Source organism: Hakea prostrata, chromosome 9 (genome assembly GCF_041222555.1).
Source record: "Hakea prostrata isolate BN-2017 chromosome 9, UWA_Hpros_2, whole genome shotgun sequence".
Lineage (NCBI taxonomy): Eukaryota > Viridiplantae > Streptophyta > Magnoliopsida > Proteales > Proteaceae > Hakea > Hakea prostrata.
This window is the reverse complement of record NC_142608.1, coordinates 34,560,370-34,580,147: the sequence shown is the minus strand read 5'-3', so window position 1 is coordinate 34,580,147 and position 19,778 is coordinate 34,560,370. Positions and strand designations below refer to the sequence as shown.

The following is a 19,778-nucleotide window of genomic DNA, read 5'->3' as shown; positions in this document are numbered from 1 at the left end:
TTACCTTTTTTTTTTTTTTTTTTGGTAGAAGCAGTGTTACCTCTCATTCCATATAAAATGTGTTTTTCAGACTTTTACCTGTGATTACTTACAGTGAACATTTAGATTTGCATCAAGGCTTACTTTGTCTAATCTATCCAACAAAATTTGAATTTAGTAAATCCAAGTTTTGCCATGGCTTGGATGACTCTTCTTGACCTAGGTTTAATTAGTGAAGTTCAAAGCAAAGTTACAATATTCGTCTTTTTTCTTCTTCTTTTGTGGCGTCTTTGGTATCGATTGTGGAACCTTTTAATTATAAGAACAAAGAAACATCCCAAAATCCAGAGGAGACTATTATGAACTATTAGCAAAATTTGATTTTGATCTTTTTGCGTTGAACTCTAATGAACACCTGCCTTGAGCTGAGGGTAACCAACTAATTCATGTTTCCTTTTAAAACCTGCCATCTTTCATTCCCTTCCTTTGAGTTGAGGGCATCATCGAAGGAAGTTCTCAAAGAAGGCAAATAGAGTTTGTACAACCCTTAGAAGATGGAGCAAATGAAAGAGGTTAAAGATATATTTCCTTTGATTTTCCACCTTTACATTGCTTTGCTTCGTCTTTGCCCTCTTGGTGAGATCATTCACATTTCTTTAGTTTCATCCTGAAACCAGAAGTTCTAACAATGGTGTAAAACCTCAGAAGAAAGAAAGCAAAGTGCATAAGATCAGAAACTATTTGAGCTTCTTGAACAATAGAATCCGATCCTAGTGGTTGTAGCCAATAACGCGGGTTTGGGCCTATTATGCCAAAATTGCCCAACCACCGGTCCAATTGCGGAATCGGTGGCTTGATCGATGACCTGGGTGATCGACTGAATGAACCTTCAGAGAATGGGTCGTGAATGGATCAAGTGGAGTTGATGAACAAGAGCCATAATCGATCGTCAGAAAATGCAAGCTGAAGATGATCGGCCTCATGATAGGACTCTATAACTACTAGGAGTCGATGGCTGGTCCAATGTCCATGTGAATCTTGACCAGAAAACACGATAGAGATGGCTCAACTAGCCAATCCGAGAACATGCAACCAACACCTCTTGCATGACAGATCTTTCTGTCAAGTTCAAAGACTTGTAATTGGACCCTCCTTCTGATGCCTCTGTGTCAAGCATGCTTCGCCAAATCCTGTCCTACATGGCTGATTCCTTGAGAACTGGAAAACGGACTAAGATGCATTAATTGCACTCCCCTTTTTAGGTTCAGTATAAATACACCCCCCTTACATGCTCAGCACAATACACAGTCTAGTCTTCTGATTTCCTATACATCCTATTTACTCTTAGCATCCGACTCTAAAGCCCTAACTAGGGATGGTGCTCCTTCTTCATCTAATTTGATGCAAGCATTAGAGGCAGCCTATTGGTTACCTGATCAACCCACTCTAATTGTGCACTCATCTTGGCAAACTTATTCCAGACCAATTGAGGTTTGACCAGTTTAGCACGAAGGTTAGATTCAGTAGCAACATTTGGCTCCAGTTATGGGAATTAGAGCAAAAAACCCATGACAAGTGCTACTAAGCATACAAGCAACTTCACGTCCATTTGAGGGGCAAGATGGCACACAGAGTGCTCTTCATTAGAGGAAGTCAAAAAAAGATTCATAATTGCCTCCTCTTTTTCCCTTCAACCCTAGACAAAAGCAACAATCCTAAGAGGACCATCTATCTAGGGACATGGAACTAACACCCCATAAGACAAATCAACTTTTTGGGCAGCCACTTAACGGCAACAACATAGTCCTCCATAGGTGATCGTGCAGTTGGCTGCCTTGCAGTGCCAGGTTCTTGAAACTAATGAGATGTTCTAGGCAAACCTGCATTTTGAGGGGGTGGTAGATGGACTGGAATAACACCACTAGTTTCTTTACCATCTCCAGACTTAGTAGGAAACTAGGGGAGTTCCTCCTTCCTGATCTACTGTTGATTGAGGTGTAGAATCCCAAAGTCATGAGTATGAAAGGAGTGATTGCGCTCTACGTCCCCTAGGATCGAAAGAAGGGACTTGTCGCAAGCATAATAGTAGTAGAAGAGAGTCCCACCAAAATCTGCCAAAGATTGATAATTTGGATGAGAATGAGGAAGATCTCCCCAAGTGAATAGGTAGAATACTCCCCAAAGAAGGCACAAAAGATCACTCCTGGGAGCAAACATGACCAGTGTTGATAGAGAGGAGCCAACAATTGCAATGTCCAAAACAATGTGGAGATTAACCAACAGCTGTGAGACATTAATTCGTGGATTCAGAGGTTATCTCACAGAAAAATTGATGACCTATACTCTACCCTAGACTAGCACCCCTTCTCATTGGAAATCATAGAAGCTCTACCTCTAATGGGTTCCAAGCTCTTGACCTTTGTTATGTACAAAGGAAAGACTTACCTCATGGAGCACATTAGTCATTTCAATTATGTAATGATGGTGGCCAGAGAAACAAACACCATTAGATGCAGAGCCTTCCCTACCTCACCAAAAGGGTTCGACTATGACCTAATTATCCAGGCTGAAAACAGGATCCTTTAAGAGCTTTGCGGAGCTAAGTAGGGTGTTCATCTCTAGTCCCAAAGTAGCATGAGAAGCAAAAAGATAGTCAACAACCTCTTGTCAATTAGACATGGTCTTGGATAGTCCACTCAGAGGTACATGCACATATTCCACCAAGAGTCCATCAAAATCAAGGAACTAGATGATATCATCTCCAACAATATGGTCAGTAATGGCATCATCTGCAAGGAGCTTACAAGGTCGTGAGTTCTTGATTGGCCAAAGGACACGGGCAACCTCATGTATCGATGCCATCAGTTCCTAAACATGGTATAGATTAAGTCACGTATAGATTAAGTCACGTAAGCATGGTTATTAAAGCGGCAAAGCAACTGGGGCTCCGTCTTGGTGATTAGGCGACTAAGCGGCGCTTAGGCGGCAATAAAGCGATCAAAGCGGTTTAGTCAATATTTTTTAACATAACTACTTTTAAACTACTTTTTAATACAAATACTTTTTATAATAAACTAAAGTACTAAACAAACATTCAACAATCACATTCATAAAAATAAAAATAAAAAAACATTCAAGAATCACAATTATGAAAAATTATCCAAAAAAATAATAAAAACATAACTTCATCTCATCAAGCATCATAAGATTCATAACAATAATTATGTAGTATGTACTATCAGTAATCGATGTGAAAAATGAAAATGAAAGTAGTAATTTTATATTCTTACTTACCTCTATGATATTGTTATTCAATAATTATCCGAAATGAATAACAATATTATTTATATATGGTTTAGTGAAATTATTTCACAAATTATTTTTAACATGACTTTTTTGTTAAATATACATGAATAATATTCGAATTGGAATCAGAATTGATGTATCCATTTTTTAACGAAATAGTGCCGACATGATAAATTAATAGATCTCATTATTCCGATTTCCAAGTCATTGTTTTTTTAATGATTCATTGATTATCAATGTTGAATATGGCTCATGCTTCACATTCTGTTGCTGACAGACACTTTGGGCCTCGGAGTTCATTTGCAAATTGGGCTTCGATTCCGAAATGGCTCATGTATTTAAATTTATATACGGCATTGTAGAATAAATTATGATTAAAAAAAAGAAAAAAAAATAATATGCACAAATTACAAAATGTAAAAAAAGCGTATGCTTTAGCATCTAGGCGGCAATATGGCACAAAAGGCGGCAAAGAGGTAGTGTCTAAGCAAAAAAGTGGCAAGAAATTAGCTCGTTAGTTAAGCGGTCACAATTTAAGCGGTTCAAAAATCTCTTTGCCGCCTAGGCGGACGCTTTGATAACTATGCGCGTAAGAGAGCGGTTTGGGGTTTGACAAGAGGCAGGAAGAAGATGGTTGATTTGACCCCACCAAAATCTTCCTACTGGAAGAAGAGAGGTCGTGTTCGGAGAGGCCAGTCATACTAGAAGGATCAACCATGACGAAAAGCCTAAACCTCTCTGAACATGAGGAGATTGGAGATCCTCATGCAAATCCAACACTGAGGGATCCTAGAAGTTTTAGGACCCTAGTTTCTTGAGTGGAGGATTGGGACATGTCCGAGTATTGCAAGTTCCATATGGAATCCAAGCACCACACTAATGAGTGCCAAATCCTGAAAAAATAGATCGAGTGGTTAATCTTAAAGGCCATCTAGGCAAGTTTGTTCACTCAAGGGGAGTGACCAGCCTCATGATGAACCTCCAACTGAAGGAGAAATAATCAGATAACGAAGTTGCATTTAAATGCCAATTTCGAAGAAGCAAGTCCTAGGGATGAAGCTATTCAAGATCCCCTTGTGAAAGACCATATTGGGTGGATCATAATAGGAGTCTGTGAATAAGGTAAAGGCACACACTCTGTTTGTAGGAGCAATTGAGGCTGCAATGCTAGCAAGAAGACTTGGTAAGTCAGGGAGATCACGTTAATCGAGGAGGAAATGTCCAACATCTAGATGCTTCATAATGATGTTGTCACTTTGAAGGCTATGATTGCCAACTGAGAAATTCACATCTTAGTGGACACTAGCTTGTCATTGGAACTACTATTGTGCAAAGCCTTCTATAATTCAAGTTTGAGCATACCAAACCAAAACCCAATAATGCCAGATTGTTCAGCTTTTCTAGCACTTCGGCAATAATTAAGTTGTCAATTACCTTCATCATATTCCCCATAGATGTGACCATAATGGCAAACTTTATGATGGTCAATAGTCTATCTGCGTACAATGTGATCCTTGGCCAACCATTATTGAACACTCTGGGGCTAGTGGGGTTGTCCAAACACCTAAATATCAAGTTTCCAAAAGAGAATGGGATCAGAGAGTGCAAGGGTTAATGAAGCAAACCGAAGGCAAGGGTTTGGTAATCACCTTAGTGATTGAGGTGTGCAATGATTGAGACAGAGACAAGCTGCTATCTGGTCAAAAAATTGGATAAGGTGCAATTGTGCACCAAGGAACTAACCTTAGATCATGATCAGGTTAGAAATGAAGAGAAGTTCAAGGATAGACTCACCCAATTTTTACAGCAAAATTCTGATGCCTTCCTACGGTCAATTGAAGAGACATGCCAGGTTTAGAACAAAGGGTGGACAAACAAAGCTTGTGCATAAGTCAAACAATGATGCAAGTAAAGAAGGAACTTCTTGATGGAGAAGCACGTGACTAGCCAACGTAGACATGGTCAAAAAGCATAACCACAAATGGTGGATTTGCATGAACTATGTAACCCTAACAAGGTATGCACGAAGGATTGCTATCCATTCCCCAAGATCAATCTGCTCATTGATGACATAGATGGACAAGAGATGCTCAACTTCATGGATGCATACTCAGATTACAATTATGTGCTGATAAAGGATGAGCCACACACGACACTCATATCCGAAAAAGAAAGCTACAAGGTCATGTCATTTGGCCTTCCGAATGCAAGAGCCACTTACTAGAGGGCAGACAACAAAATTTTCAAGGACTAGATTGGTAGAAACATGGAGGTCTACATCGATAACATGCTAGTCAAATGCATAACAAGCAAAAATCATTTGGCCAATCTAGTGAGTTTTTTCTAAGTGTTCTGTCTCATCACATGATGTTGAATCAAGAGAAGTGCTAGTTCCTTAGATTCATGGTCTCCTAGATGGGAATCAAGGCTAATCTGGAGAAGATCAAGGTTCTTCAAGAAATGGAACTGTCAAAGGCCATTTGGGATGCATAGATGTATAGTGCCTAACCGAACGAGTTGCGATCCTTAATAGATTCATTGCCTAATGTAGACACCGATGCTTGCCTTTCTTCTGGACACTAAAAAATCCTGGGGCAACCAAAGAGTTCTTTTGGAGTGAAGAATGCTAAAAGGCCTCTGAATACTTGAAGAGAAGGCTTTCCACCACCCCACTACTCATTTGACCGCTCCTCGGAGATGAATTGTTGATGTATGTTGCAAGTTTGTCCTCCATGTTTATTGCGATGTTAGTCAAGGAAGACGGTTCAAGTTAGCATTCATATTATGCTTGATGTTGAGGCTTGCTATTTGAAGATTGAGAAGCTAGCGTTATCTCTGGTGATGGTGGCCAAGAAAATGTGCTCCTACTCTTAGGCATATGTGATCGTGGTGACCAGCTAGCTTTTGAAGATGGTCATCCACCAACCAAGCTTGGCTAGATGAATGGTGACATGGGTGGTGGAGTTGAGCAAGAATTAGATTGAGTTATGACGGAGGGCTACGATCAAAGGATAATCCCTGGTTGACTTATCAAAAGGAAACTCCTCACTCGATAAATCCCAAGAAGAAAATAGTGATCAGGAGGAGTACTAGACATTTCTTGTGGATGGTGGAGCAATTTTGAAGATAGTGGCGCTAGACTGTTGCTGCGGAGTTCGAACGGGTTTGTGATATAATGGTCCCATAATGGGCTATTTGCGGATGCCATCTTGCCTAAAGATAGACAAGATACTCGAATAGTTAGATGAGGGGCAACCAAATACGTGCTGAAGGATGGTAGATGTTACAAGTGATCGGTCTCTAGACCTTTGTTATGGTGCCTTGGATGCCTTGGCTAAAGTACATAAAAGGATCTGCAAAAGTCATATAGTTGGTAGGGCCATGGACTACCAAGCTCTTAGGGTTTGTTGACTGAAAATGCAGCGAGAAGCAATTATGTTTGAGAATGCCCATGATGCCCCATGCTCTAGTCTGACAAAGGCCTTCTAATCCTCTAACCTACATCTTGTGCCTGATCCCCTTTGCTACATGGCATGTGGACTTGCTCAAGCCACCACCTACTTGAGGAGCCGGAAGTTATAATTGGTGGCGAATGGCTACTTCATAAAGAGTGTTGAAGTCGAACCCTTGGCTTTAATCATAGAGAAGTAGATGGGAAATTTTTTCAGAGACAAGGTGATCTACTAGTTTGGCTTGTCAGACTAGAAATGGTCGATTGTTTGAAAATCCAGCCTTTAAGGAGTTTGGCAACTAGTTCCATATAGAGTTCTAGAATACATCAATGTGCCGACACCCAATGCAATGACCAATTAGAAGCGATGAAATGGATGAGATGAAGAAGCGGCTCAAGGAAGCTAGGGTACAATGGGTAACAGAATTGTCGAGCATCCTCTGGCCATATTGAACTTTAGTGTATACACCCATAGGAGACACTCCATTCAAACTAGCGTATAGATCAAAAACACTGGCTTCATTAGAATTGCTAGTCAAATCAATAAGGGTTCGAGAGTTGACAAATCAATGAAAGTTGACTTAACTTGGACATCCTAGACAAGATTCGAGAAAATGCCTTGGACACAAACGAAAACTACTAGAGAAGATTGATCGCACACTTCAATGCTAGGATCATACACAAAGTGTTCCTGACAGGTGATCTATTTCCATGAAAGACTTCAATGTCTGATCCGAAGAATGAGGGAATGTTATCACAGAACTAGGAAGGCCCCTATAGCATTGCTGAAATTGATCAGATTGGGACATGCTGACTTAAGGACACATTTGGAAAGAGAGCTCGAGAAACCATGAAACCTGCACAATCTGAAGATGTTTTACAAGTGACCAGAGCCAGGCTATAAGCCCTTGAACCTGTTAGAACTTTCAAAACAATAAAGTTAGTTGTTTGGTCTCCACCTAGTGAGTTCATCCATAAAAAGACTCAGTCTGTACACCAAGTTCTTACTTGGTTAGCCTTTGAATATAGACCTGTTTATGGTTGTTAGCCTGTACACCAAGTTTTTGCTTGGTCAGACTTTGCATGTGGGCCTGATCAAGGCCCTCAGTCTATACACCAAGTCTTCACTTGGTTAGACTTCACAACGGATCCAATCAAGATCCTAAGTCTATACACTAAGCCTCCGCTTGGTTGCATCTAGTCCATACATCAAGTTTTCACTTGATTGAAGTTCTCATTAAACTGACCCTAGTTCCTTAGTTTATGCATAAAGACTTCGCTTGGATTGGTCCTTTATGCTAAGGGGGCTACTACGATACACAAGGGATTGGATACTACGTCAAGCTCTAGCCCAGTAATCCTAGAAGTACTGTAGATAGTCACCAATGCTTAATGAGAGAATAAAGGGGTAAGGGAGTGCAGAGCAACAGAAATGTGAAAGGAAAATTTTCATTTCATTGAAGGGAAAAGTTTGTACAGAATAAGCTGAAGCCCGATCACTTTCATTTGTAGAAAAAGAGAAAAAACATAGTAACATACATTCCAAGGCCATATATAGCCCGATAACGTATTCTCGTAAGAAAAAAGAAAAAGTTGCACACATCTTTATGCCAAATCTCGATCATTTATCCTTAGGAAAAGAGAAGTGTCTGTTGATCTTGTTCTTGCTGCTGCTCCCCAGCCTCTTGCTCCCATTGCTCCTACACCCGGCCCTCCATTTTCTACTTCATCTTTCTATTAAACTCATCGTAGATGTTTGACATCACCCTCATCATTAAAGTCCTGAGGATCACACTAGGTTGGACGTGCTTGGCTAAGCCGATCTTATACATTGGGATCAAACTCCTCAATCCCCCTGTTGTTCCCTCTTCAAAACTAGTTCCCAATTGGAGTTCTTGCCAGGCTTGCCAGCCACCTTAACAATGTAGTTGCTGTTGGAATTTATTAATATGATTAATAAATTAAATGCCCAAGGGCAATATTGGAAACTCACTATTAGGGCGGTTACAAAATAGGGTTATATATTTTGGTAACCACGGCATTAGTGAGTAAGTGTGTGATTCATTCACACGAGATTTATCTCTGAGAAACGGCGGCTCCATCTCTCTCTCCCTCTCTCTTAAAATCGCAGGCTTGGAAATTTTTCCTTTCCTAGTTTTTGATCTTCATTCCATTAATCCACAGCATTTGGGTTGTGGATATTATTCCCTTTCCCAGTGATTGTGGAATCTCCCCGGTAAAGCTTTGGTGGTGGAACGAGAAAGTGGATCTAGATTTCCGCTGCGAATACTTCAAGTAAGGGAAAGCGAATCCAGGTAAGGAATCTTTCCCCCATCAATTAATTGAATTGGACTATTTTTTAAGTATTACCAACATTGGCATCAGAGCCATTGGTTCCCACGTTTTTTTTGTTCCTCCCCATTGTTTAATTTTATTGTATGGATCCAATGGGAGGATCAAGGGTTTAATACAAAACCCATGGGAGAATTGATAGGGTTTTTGGAAACCCTTAATTTTGATTTGGATCCGAGTGGGAGGATCCTTGTGAATTTCCCTAATGAAGATTTGCATGAATTGATAATCCATGATGATAATTATTTTTGTTTAATAATTAATGCTGGATTTTTTCATGTATTTTTTTGGATGATTTTTTGGGTAAAAAACGTGTTTTCCGTTTTTTTTTTGAAAAAAATTTCGTTCAAGAAAAATTGAAAAATCGCCGTTTTTTGGTCACTGTGGACCAGACTAACGACCGTCTGACTAGACGGTCGTCCGTCTATTATTAGACTAGTCACAGTGACCTAGACAGAATTTCTGTCTGGGCCAGACGGTCGTCCGTCTGCCTGGTCACAGAATGCCAGACGGAATTTCCGTCTGGGAAGACGGTCATCCGTCTGGGCATAAAAGGCAGATGGAATTCCGTCTGGGCAGACGGCAGTCCGTCTGGGAGATGGATTTTTTTTTGATATTGGTCTGTCCAGTTCAGAATGTGTTTCTAACTTACTGGACACCAATGGCCCGACAATCTGTGTGATGTTTGGGCATTGAGGGCCTATTGGGGCCTAGTGGGAGCTAATGAGGTAGAAGTGTTCTGTGTGAACCACCTCATAGCTTTAACATGATTGCATGTTTTATTTTAATAAAACTATTTTTTATTTTGGGTCTATCAATCATGTTTCTTGCACAGAATGAAACTAATGTATAAGTCTATGTGGGTTTGCATGAGAATTTGATTGAATGTTTGTTAGCATCTCTTTTGGTTTAAATGCTTATCCCATAGGTTGACTATGCTAGTGTGATTTGCTGTTGCTTGAGTTGTGTTTTATGCTAGATTTATTGAACTCATTGTTGTATGTAATATCTCTAGAAAACATGGCTGCTACCAAGAGCATTGTTGCTGACCTCACTAAAGGAGATAAGCTGAATAAGATGAATTATGACCTCTGGCATCGAAAGGTGCAATATCTCCTGGAAGAGCAGGATATGCTGGAGACCATAAACCAGACCATGAACCCACCTGAGGAAGGTACCACTACACAGCATCGCAGGGACCTTGATACATACAATGCTTGGAAGAGGAAAGACCGGGCAGCCGTGGATTACAATCCCGAGCTCCATGAGGGATGACCCGATGCTTCGTTATGAGAAGCATAGGACTGCAAAGTCTTTGTGGGAGGCTGTGAAGTTCCAGTATGGAGGGATTTCCACCACAAGAGGCCGCCAACTCGGACTCACCTTTGACGGTTATAAGATGTGCCAGGGTCACACCATGAGGCAGCATATAACCATCATGTCTAAAATGATTAGTGGGCGCCAGAAGACTAATGAGGAGCAAGTCTCCGTAGTCATCAGGTCATTGCCAAAGACTTGGGAGCATATGAAGATCTTCTTGACTCATGCTAATGAGGTCAAGACTTTCGATCAAGCTGCCAAGCACCTTGAGCTTGATGAGGATCGGATGTTGGCCGATGCCCCTCAAACTGATGTATTTGCTGCTGAAGCTAGCACTAGTAAGGGTGCAGGCTTCAAGCACAAGAGAGAGAAAGCTCAACCTCAGCGGTCCAAGCAAAGTAACCAGGGTGGGAACAAAAACAAGAGTGGCCCCAAGCGTTCAAGGGGGACTAGTGCTGGCAAGAAGAAATCAGCTTTGATTTGCTTCAAGTGCCGAAAGCCTGGTCATTTTGCTCGTGATTGCACTGAGCAAGAGGTATGTACTGTGTGTTATACCTCATCTTGTTATGTAACAAGTTCTACTATGCTTGCTGAACTAAATCCTTTGTGGATTGTTGATTCAAAGCGACGGAACACATAACAAGGGAACGCTTGAGCTTCGTGGAATATCGTCGTATTCCAAGAGGAAGCAAAAGAATAACGATGGGGAACAGCTCAAGCGTGGAGGTTCATGGCATAGGCACATGCAAATTAGTTTTGCGAGGTGGCCAGACGCTGTTACTCCATGATGTGCTCTATGCTCCAGACATTCGGCAAAATCTTGTTTCTGTTATTTATCTTTTAAGACATGGCTTTAGAGTTGTATTTGAAAACAATTCTTTGGTTTTGTATCTGGGTGATACAGTTTATGGTTATGGTTTTCTTGATAATGGTTTCATTGTATTGGATACAATTGATTATTCATTTAATTCTAGTAGTGCTTTTGTTTGCCAAAATACCGTGTGTATTGATTCTAATTTGTGACATGCTAGACTAGGACATATTGGCTTAGATAGGATGACCAAGGTTGGCAAGAGAAGGTCTCTTAGGCCAAGGTTCACTATCCGATTTGCCAACTTGTGAGTCATGTCTAGCGAGAAAAGCAACTAGAAAACCATTTAAAAAGGCTTTGAGAGCCTCTCTTCCTTTAGAACTTATCCATTCAGATGTGAGTGGACTCATGAATGTGCATACTAGAAAAGGACAGTCATATTTCATCACATTCATAGATGACTATACAAGGTATGGTCACATTTATCTAATTTCTCATAAGTCGAAGCTCCGGAATGTTTTAAGAAATTCATGAGCTTGGTTGAGAATCAGTTAGATAAAAGGATTAAAACTCTTAGAACGGATAGAGGTAGAGAGCATCTCTCTGATATGTTCAAAGGGTTATGTGATGAAAAGGGGATATCTAGACAACTTACTATTCCAGGGGACTCCACAAACAAAATGGGGTTGCCGAGAGGAGGAATAGAACCTTGCTAGACATGGTGAGATCCATGATGGCACAGGCAAATCTACCCATCTCTTATTGGGAAGATGCTTTGCTGACTGCGGCCTATATCCTCAACAGAGTTCCAACCAAATCGGTTCCTTCCACACCATATGAGTTGTGGACCGGAAGGAAGCCAGATTTGAGTTACTTGCGCGCATGGGGATGTGCAGTATATGTTCACTCTACTTCTCACCAATATGGAAAGCTTGGACCTAGAGGAAGAAAGTGTATCTTTGTGAGATATTCTGAACCCTGAAAGGACCATGTCTTCATTGGACTTGATGAGAATGAGAGGAGAACGAAACTTGAGTCTAGGGATGCAACATTCTTGGAGAATGATTTTCCATCTCTTTCAGGAGTTAACAAAGAATCATCGGAATTCTTTGAGATACAAGATAGTGGTCTTGTCACTCCAGGGATTCAGATTCGGATAATGAACCTCGGGGTTCATCCAGAAGATCCTAGTGGGAGTGGGAGTGAAGATGTGATAGCTACCTTAGACGGTGAGCGATCTGACATGCACTTGCGGCGTAGTGGGCGCGGGCTAGTTCCTCGTTGACATTTCGACATAGAGGATGAAGCCTACATGGTAACTCCTGAAGAGATCGACTGTGAGATGATTTCAGTCGATGAGCATGAACCAAAGAGCATGCAGGAAGCTCTTGCGGGGTCAAGCTCAAATGAATGGTTGAAAGCAATAAAGGAAGAGTTGGAGTCGATGAAAGTTAATCATGTCTGGGACTTGGTTGACTTGCCGCCAGGCCGAAAGGCAATTGGGAGTGGGTTCTCAAGATCAAAAGAAAGGCGGATGGATCTATTGAGAGATTCAAGGCTCGTTTAGTGGCTAAGGGCTACACCCAACGAGAGGGCGTTGATTATGAGGAAACTTTTTCCCCTGTGGTTAGGTTTGCCTCAATTCGCCTCATACTAGCCATTGTTGCTCAGTTGGACTTGGAGCTTTATCAGATGGATGTAAAAACTGCTTTTCTCAATGGAAAACTTGAGGAAGAGATCTATATGGATCAACCTCAAGGCTTTGAAGCACATGGACTTGAGCGCAAAGTGTGCAAGCTTAAGAAGTCCATATATGGCTTAAAGCAAGCATCTAGACAGTGGAATGTGCGCTTCCACCAAGCTATGATGGAAAATGGTTTTTCCATGCTTGAAGAAGACCACTGTGTTTACACCAAGAGATTTGATAATAATTATGTCATTCTGACACTGTACGTAGATGACATACTTATGGCTAGCAATAACAAGGAGCTATTGGAAACCATTAAGAAATGGTTGTCCTCCGTATTTGATATGAAGGACATGGGTGAAGCAAGCTATGTGCTTGGTGTCAAGATTGTCAGAAATAGGCAAAAGAGATTACTGGGTTTATCTCAAGAGACCTATATTGACAATGTCTTGACGAGATACCAGATGCACAACTGGAAACCAATTGATACTCCAGTGGAGAAGGGTTTGCATTTGAGCCTTGATATGGGTCCTAAGACTCTAGAGGAGAAAACCAAGATGGAAAGAGTTCCATATTCCAGTGCAGTGGGTAGCCTTATGTACGCTATGATGTGTACTAGGCCGGATATTTGTTATGCAGTGGGTTTGGTTAGTCGGTACCAATCAAACCCAGGCATAGAGCACTGGAAAGCAGTCAAGAGGATATTGAGATATCTCAGAGGAACGAGTAACTACATGTTGTGTTACCAAGGATCGGATTTGCGGTTAGTTGGCTATAGTGATGCCGACTGGGCTGGAGACATCGATGAGCGCAAATCTACCTCTGGATATGCTTTCTTGCTGAATGACGGGGCCATTTCGTGGTGTAGCAAGAAGCAGGCTTGTATATCCCTCTCGACCATGGAAGCAGAGTATGTGGCATGCTCAGCTGCGGTTCAAGAGGCTGTTTGGTTGAGGAGATTCCTTCGACATACTGGGATTGTGATGACATCCAAAGAGGCTGCCCTTGTCTACTGTGATAGTACGACAGCTCTTAGCTATGTCAAGGACCCCAAGTATCATGGGAAGACCAAACATATACAGTTGAGATATCACTTTGTTAGAGACATTACATCAAGGAAGAAAGTTGTACTTAAGCACATATCTACTAGTCAGATGGTAGCTGACCCTCTTACCAAACCTATAGCCAAGGATGTTTTTATTTCTCATGTAAAATCCTTGGGCTTATGAGATTGTGACTTATTTTTGTACTGAGACTTTCTTATTAATGAGTAATATGAGTTCATTCCAGCATTTATTCTTATTCACTTTCTGTGTGATTGCGTTTCTTCTAGCATAAAACAAGATATGTCAATAGGCAAGAGAATGGCTCACTCACACGAGCATTCGCCTCTGGCGCCTTGGAGGCGAGCAAAGATGAGACGGATTGTGAATGACTTTGTGTAGGTCAATTCATAATCATGATGTCGCCTTGATTTGGAATCAAGATGAGTTTCTCTATTGTGAAGAGAATCGACATAAATGTTCCCACTATTCATGTTGCCTATAAGAGCCAGGTGCGAGTACTTTATGTGGCGCTAGGGTGGCGACAATAAAGAAACTCGGGTTAGGCGCAAGAGGTTGCGACTAGACTAAGACCTGTATGGTGTTGAGATGGACATACATTCTATTGTATATAGAATGCTCCACCATAGCACATATATCATACTATGTGTGCTTAGCGATCATTGGAAATAAGAGGATGGATCCTTGCTCCTCTCATTGTTTGAGTCCTGGACCTTATGGTCCATTAGTGTTCTTAGTGACTTTCGACGACATCATGAAATGAAGGATTGATGTGGCTACTTTGGGGTGTTACCTATGGTCATGATTTATTCGACCTAAAGGGGCACTACCGGGAAAGGAGTCAATCCTAAGTGTAGTGATGGTCTGAGGCGAAAGGAAAGGTTTGATTCAACTGCACCCTAAAAAGTGTTTCTTGGGCGCCAATCGTATGTGTTACAGTAGTGAACATTTTAAGTACAAGAAGGTGATCTCTCAGAGGGATCGAGATACCTTTAGTCTGGTGAGTTTGAATAAACCTAGGACACTGTGTTATACTAATGCTTACTTGATTTGTTTCTATGAGTGATGTGCCATTCTGGCCTTCTGGGAAGGTTTCTAGTTTGGGGCTCACGCGTGCAGGTATATCACCGGTCGCACAACCCATTTTGCTAGTATGACTTGTGGATACTAGTGTCTGGGACACAGGTGGTCTATGTATCTGGGATACATAGTGAAGAGATCAATATATATGTATATCTGGGATATACATGTGTGTCTGGGACACAAGAGGTCTATGTATCTGGGATACATAACAGAGAGATTGAATATGTATATCTAGGATATACATGTGTGTCTGGGACACAAGAGGTCTATGTATCTGGGATACATAGCAAAGAGATTGAATGTGTATATCTGGGATATACAAGTGTGTCTGGGACACATTGAAAGATTAGCACTTGCCCTTGTGCAAGTGGGAGTTGTTGGAATTTATTAATATGATTAATAAATTAAATGCCCAAGGGCAATATTGGAAACTCACTATTAGGGCGGTTACAAAATAGGGTTATATATTTTGGTAACCACCGCATTAGTGAGTAAGTGTGTGATTCATTCGCACGAGATTTATCTCTGAGAAACGGCGGCTCCATCTCTCTCTCCCTCTCTCTTAGAATCGCAGGCTTGGAAAATTTTCCTTTCCTAGGTTTTGATCTTCATTCCATTAATCCACGGCATTTGGGTTGTGGATATTATTTCCTTTTCCAGTGATTGTGGAATCTCCCCGGTAAAGCTTTGGTGGTGGAACGAGAACGTGGATCTAGACTTCCGCTGCGAATACTTCAAGTAAGGGAAAGCGAATCCAAGTAAGGAATCTTTCCCCATCAATTAATTGAATTGAACTATTTCTGAAGTATTACCAACATTTAATATCTTAGATTTCTTGAAGAAGGTCACAGCATCTAACCACGCTTTGTCTAGGGCCTCCTCCTGTTTGACCTTCATCTTCTTCAGGTCAGCCTTCACCAACTCCAACTTTTCCCATGCCTTCAAACTAACTCTTAACTGGCCTTGAACCGAGCAATTATAGCATCATTCCTCTTTGTCATCAGCTTTATTTGCTCAAGATGTAGCTTGATGCTTTGTTCCTTAGCCTTGTCAATTTCACTAGACAATCCATTGAGGTTGATCTGGAGGCAAGCAATGTACTTGTCCTTGGCCTCCAGAGACCACGCATCCTTCTTGGCGTGTTGGATCACGTGAGAATTTCGGATTAAGGCTTTGGTGGCCAAGTTGAGGTGACATGCTAGTAAACTGCACTGAACAGAAAATATAGAAAAATTAATATCAAATGAAAGAGGAGAAAGGACCATAGTATGAAGAAGTAGTTATAAGCTAAAGCTAAGAATTCTTGGTTAGACAACTTCGTTGTCCTTCGCCTATCATCGAGGATTCAACAATCTGGGCCCAAAGGTGTGTAGTAGCAAGGCTCTCGAGGGCATTGTCCTAGTGGCTAAGTCTCTAGCTTCGTTGGAAGACCCACTCCTTGAATAGCCTTGGGCTAAAATTGTGTCAATGTGCCTATAGAAGGTAAGCAGACCTCCTGGGACAAAGTCTTCCGCAATAGTAGCAGTTGGTGCACAGGAGGAAGAACTCCGCACTTCTATATGTCTGAATACTTCATTCAAGTCTTCCTCCTGAACCTAATTTGCTTCTTGTCCTTGATCGACAGTTGTGGGGGCCTCAAGCACATAGGCCTTTGGCAATTCACCCCTCTCCTCCACCCTTGGCATTTGGGCTAGACAGGAACCCTGTTTAGCTTGACAAGAGGAGGCCATTCCCTTCTCTTGGCTCTCCTCTTGATGGCAAATTTCCTCTTCCTTTCTCTTCTAACCATGTTGACTGCAGCTTGAACCTTGCACGGTCAACCTCCTTTCACTACAAAACATGAAATGAAAATACATAATCTCAGTGATCAGCAAAAACACACTTCAGTTTTGTTTGAAGGAAGGTTACTCAGTGAGAAGTTTGTATGCTGAAGAGTCATCCACTGCTAATGAGTTCACGTTGAACTCTCGTTGCTCCTTAGTAGATTTTGTTTGCTCTAGGGCTCTAAATAATAGTGGCCCAATTGGGGAATTATCACATCCCACCCAACTGGTATCGGATCCACCTGAATACCCATGAGAGTAATCCATAGTCACAAAATCAGGTTTACTGTACAATTATAATCATCTCATATAATAACATAATCAATGAACAAAGAATAAAGAACAAATTCAATTAATGACAAATGTACTGTCACAAGGGAGGAATCCCAAGAATCTCGAAACTAGATTGGTAATCAAGAATAAAACTGTTTACATCTTCCAAGTGTACTTAAATGTCTTGGGTCTCTAAAGGTAACGGTCTTCCTAAGAGAAGGCCCTAGTGCCGTATGAACACCCTAAACATGCAGATGAGTTACCGTGTATGTCAATATCTCTGTAATCTAGTAGCTTGTGGGTATCTATCAGCATCTTGTACTCCTATAACGTCTGGTCATCATATCTAGCAGCACAATCTCAAACAATATTTCCACAAGGAGTGAGTTCCATAGAACTCAACAAGATCATCAACAACATATGCCCCCATACTTAACTTATGAAAGCTTCAAAGAAGTACAATGTAATGTAAGAATACTCCTAAGACTATAACCATACTAGTCTTTTGCTAAGTAGACACACATTAAGATATACACTAGCCTCCTTTGGGTAATCTCACGCTGACCTCTCATGGAGTCTCACCGATCTTGAGTGCCATGACTGAGGTATAGGGATAACAATCCAATCAATGACTAGGTCAAGGGTTTAGGGCCACACTCTTTCACCATAACCATTGGTATGAAAACTGGCACGGGTGAAGGAAATACCGAGCCCAGTGCATAAGTTATCTATGTCAAGATATCACTCAAGGTCTAGATACCTTCCCTCATGCATCTCACACTCTTGGTTCAGTATCCTTCCAATTCTAGGGAATGTCATATCCTCACGAATGATTACCGACTGTCAACCGCACCTGTCCCTATTAGTCATCCACATATAATAGGGTAGATGCTCTCATGTCCCCTCATAGAGTCTTACCGGTTTTGGGCTCTCATGAGCCCTACACTACCATATGCAATCCTACCAATGAATGGCCCCCATGATACACTTGCATCCCCTTAGGGCGTCTCACTGCTGTTATTGGTCACTAGGCCTCAATTCCCATGCAAAAAGGGTTGTAACATGTCTGGGGGTAATCCTAACCAAATACAACTAGAAATCCTACATATACAATAAGGTCTGCATGGCCATTCTAAGGTTCCAAGGGCAATGGTCTATGCCATAACCGTAGCTCAATATCCATGTTAACAGCAAATAGCCCATACCTAATTCTTAGCATCATCACAATTCAATAACAAAGGCAATAAAGAATGTATATATCATAATTCCATATAATCCATAATCTACCCATTCATATAAGCTCAAGAGAAACATGTTAGCAAAAGTATAATAGGCATCATAATTATAACTTAAGAAATCATTATTCAAAAACATGTACACATAAGGTTGAATCCTGTACCTAACCAACAACAGTAATCTTCTCATGGAATGCAAGGAACAGCTTAAAACACCTCAAATTACCCTAGATATAACATGGTTTAAGTTAGATTAACATCAGAGATCAAATGGGATTCCGCATTGACCAAAAACAGAGGCAGTAGGGTGGAGGTCTATGAGGAGGCTCGATTGTGGGGTGACCTCCTTGGGTGACCACCATTGAGTTAGTGAGGTGGGGGTCAATTAAGGGGGTCTCCCGCCGAGCGACCTCCTCAAGTGCTCAAACAACACCCGGCTGAGAACTGTATCATCTTCACTCCTTTTCTTCTAACGAGTTCTAGGTCATTGCAAGTCCTGAAACCTTTCCAAAGACAGCCTCAACGTCCCTAACTACCCTAGATCAAAGTACTAACACAAATCTAACAAAACAAGAATCTAGGTTTTCTTTAATATATTTTTGCGGGATGAAAATTCAACAACTAGAATGATTGGAGAATCATTCATGTCACTTGATCCAATCAAGAATAGGGTTTCCTTGATTGAATTCATCACTCGACAATGATCTCCTTCGTCCTAAGTAAGAGAAAAGTGAAAATTGGAGGTTGGGAATGAATTTTTACCTTTAATTTCTCAAAATTGGATTTGAATCATGACTCGTAATCGAAACAAAACTTCTTTCTTCTCCAACACAAACTCCTTGACATTGCTAGGGCTCTTTGATGGCTAAACAATAAAATAATATGTTTTAGGGTGAAAATGCCTTTAAGTAGGGTGAGAAGCCAAAAACCCAACTTTGCCCTTAAACTACTTTGCAGGCTCGGGTGGTCGCCTAAGGGGCTTGCCTTGGGAACCTACCCCCAATCGACCACCCCCTTCAAATTTTAGCAATGATGGGGCCTTTCAGGGGATTTTTATTTGTGGCAACAACTGTTGCCTGCTACTGACGATGAAGATCTTGCCACATGTACAAAAGGCAATCCTAATTGTAAAAAGTCATTTTTGTAAATTTATGAAATGAAACTCTCAATCTACCCAACTCTAATGCCTTTTCTCGTTTTACCCTAGTTGGAGATTAGCATGTTTCCAGCAACTGAAATCATCGGGCAACGGAGTCGAAAAATAAAGACAAGCCTAGGGCTCCAAAATGCAAGTCCAAGTGCACTGCCTTCAAATGCAAGTCGTGGTGCCAAACATATACAAATTCCATTCAAATATTAATTGTTAAAATAAAAAATGAAAAGGAGGAGTTACA

At 41.1% G+C, this 19,778-nt stretch overlaps 1 protein-coding gene across 2 annotated transcripts in view; it reads left to right on the top strand.

Moving 5' to 3' along the window:
* LOC149005152 (uncharacterized) overlaps window positions 1–19,778 on the top strand; it is a 33,056-nt gene that overhangs the window by 7,034 nt on the left and 6,244 nt on the right. The window lies entirely within an intron of this gene.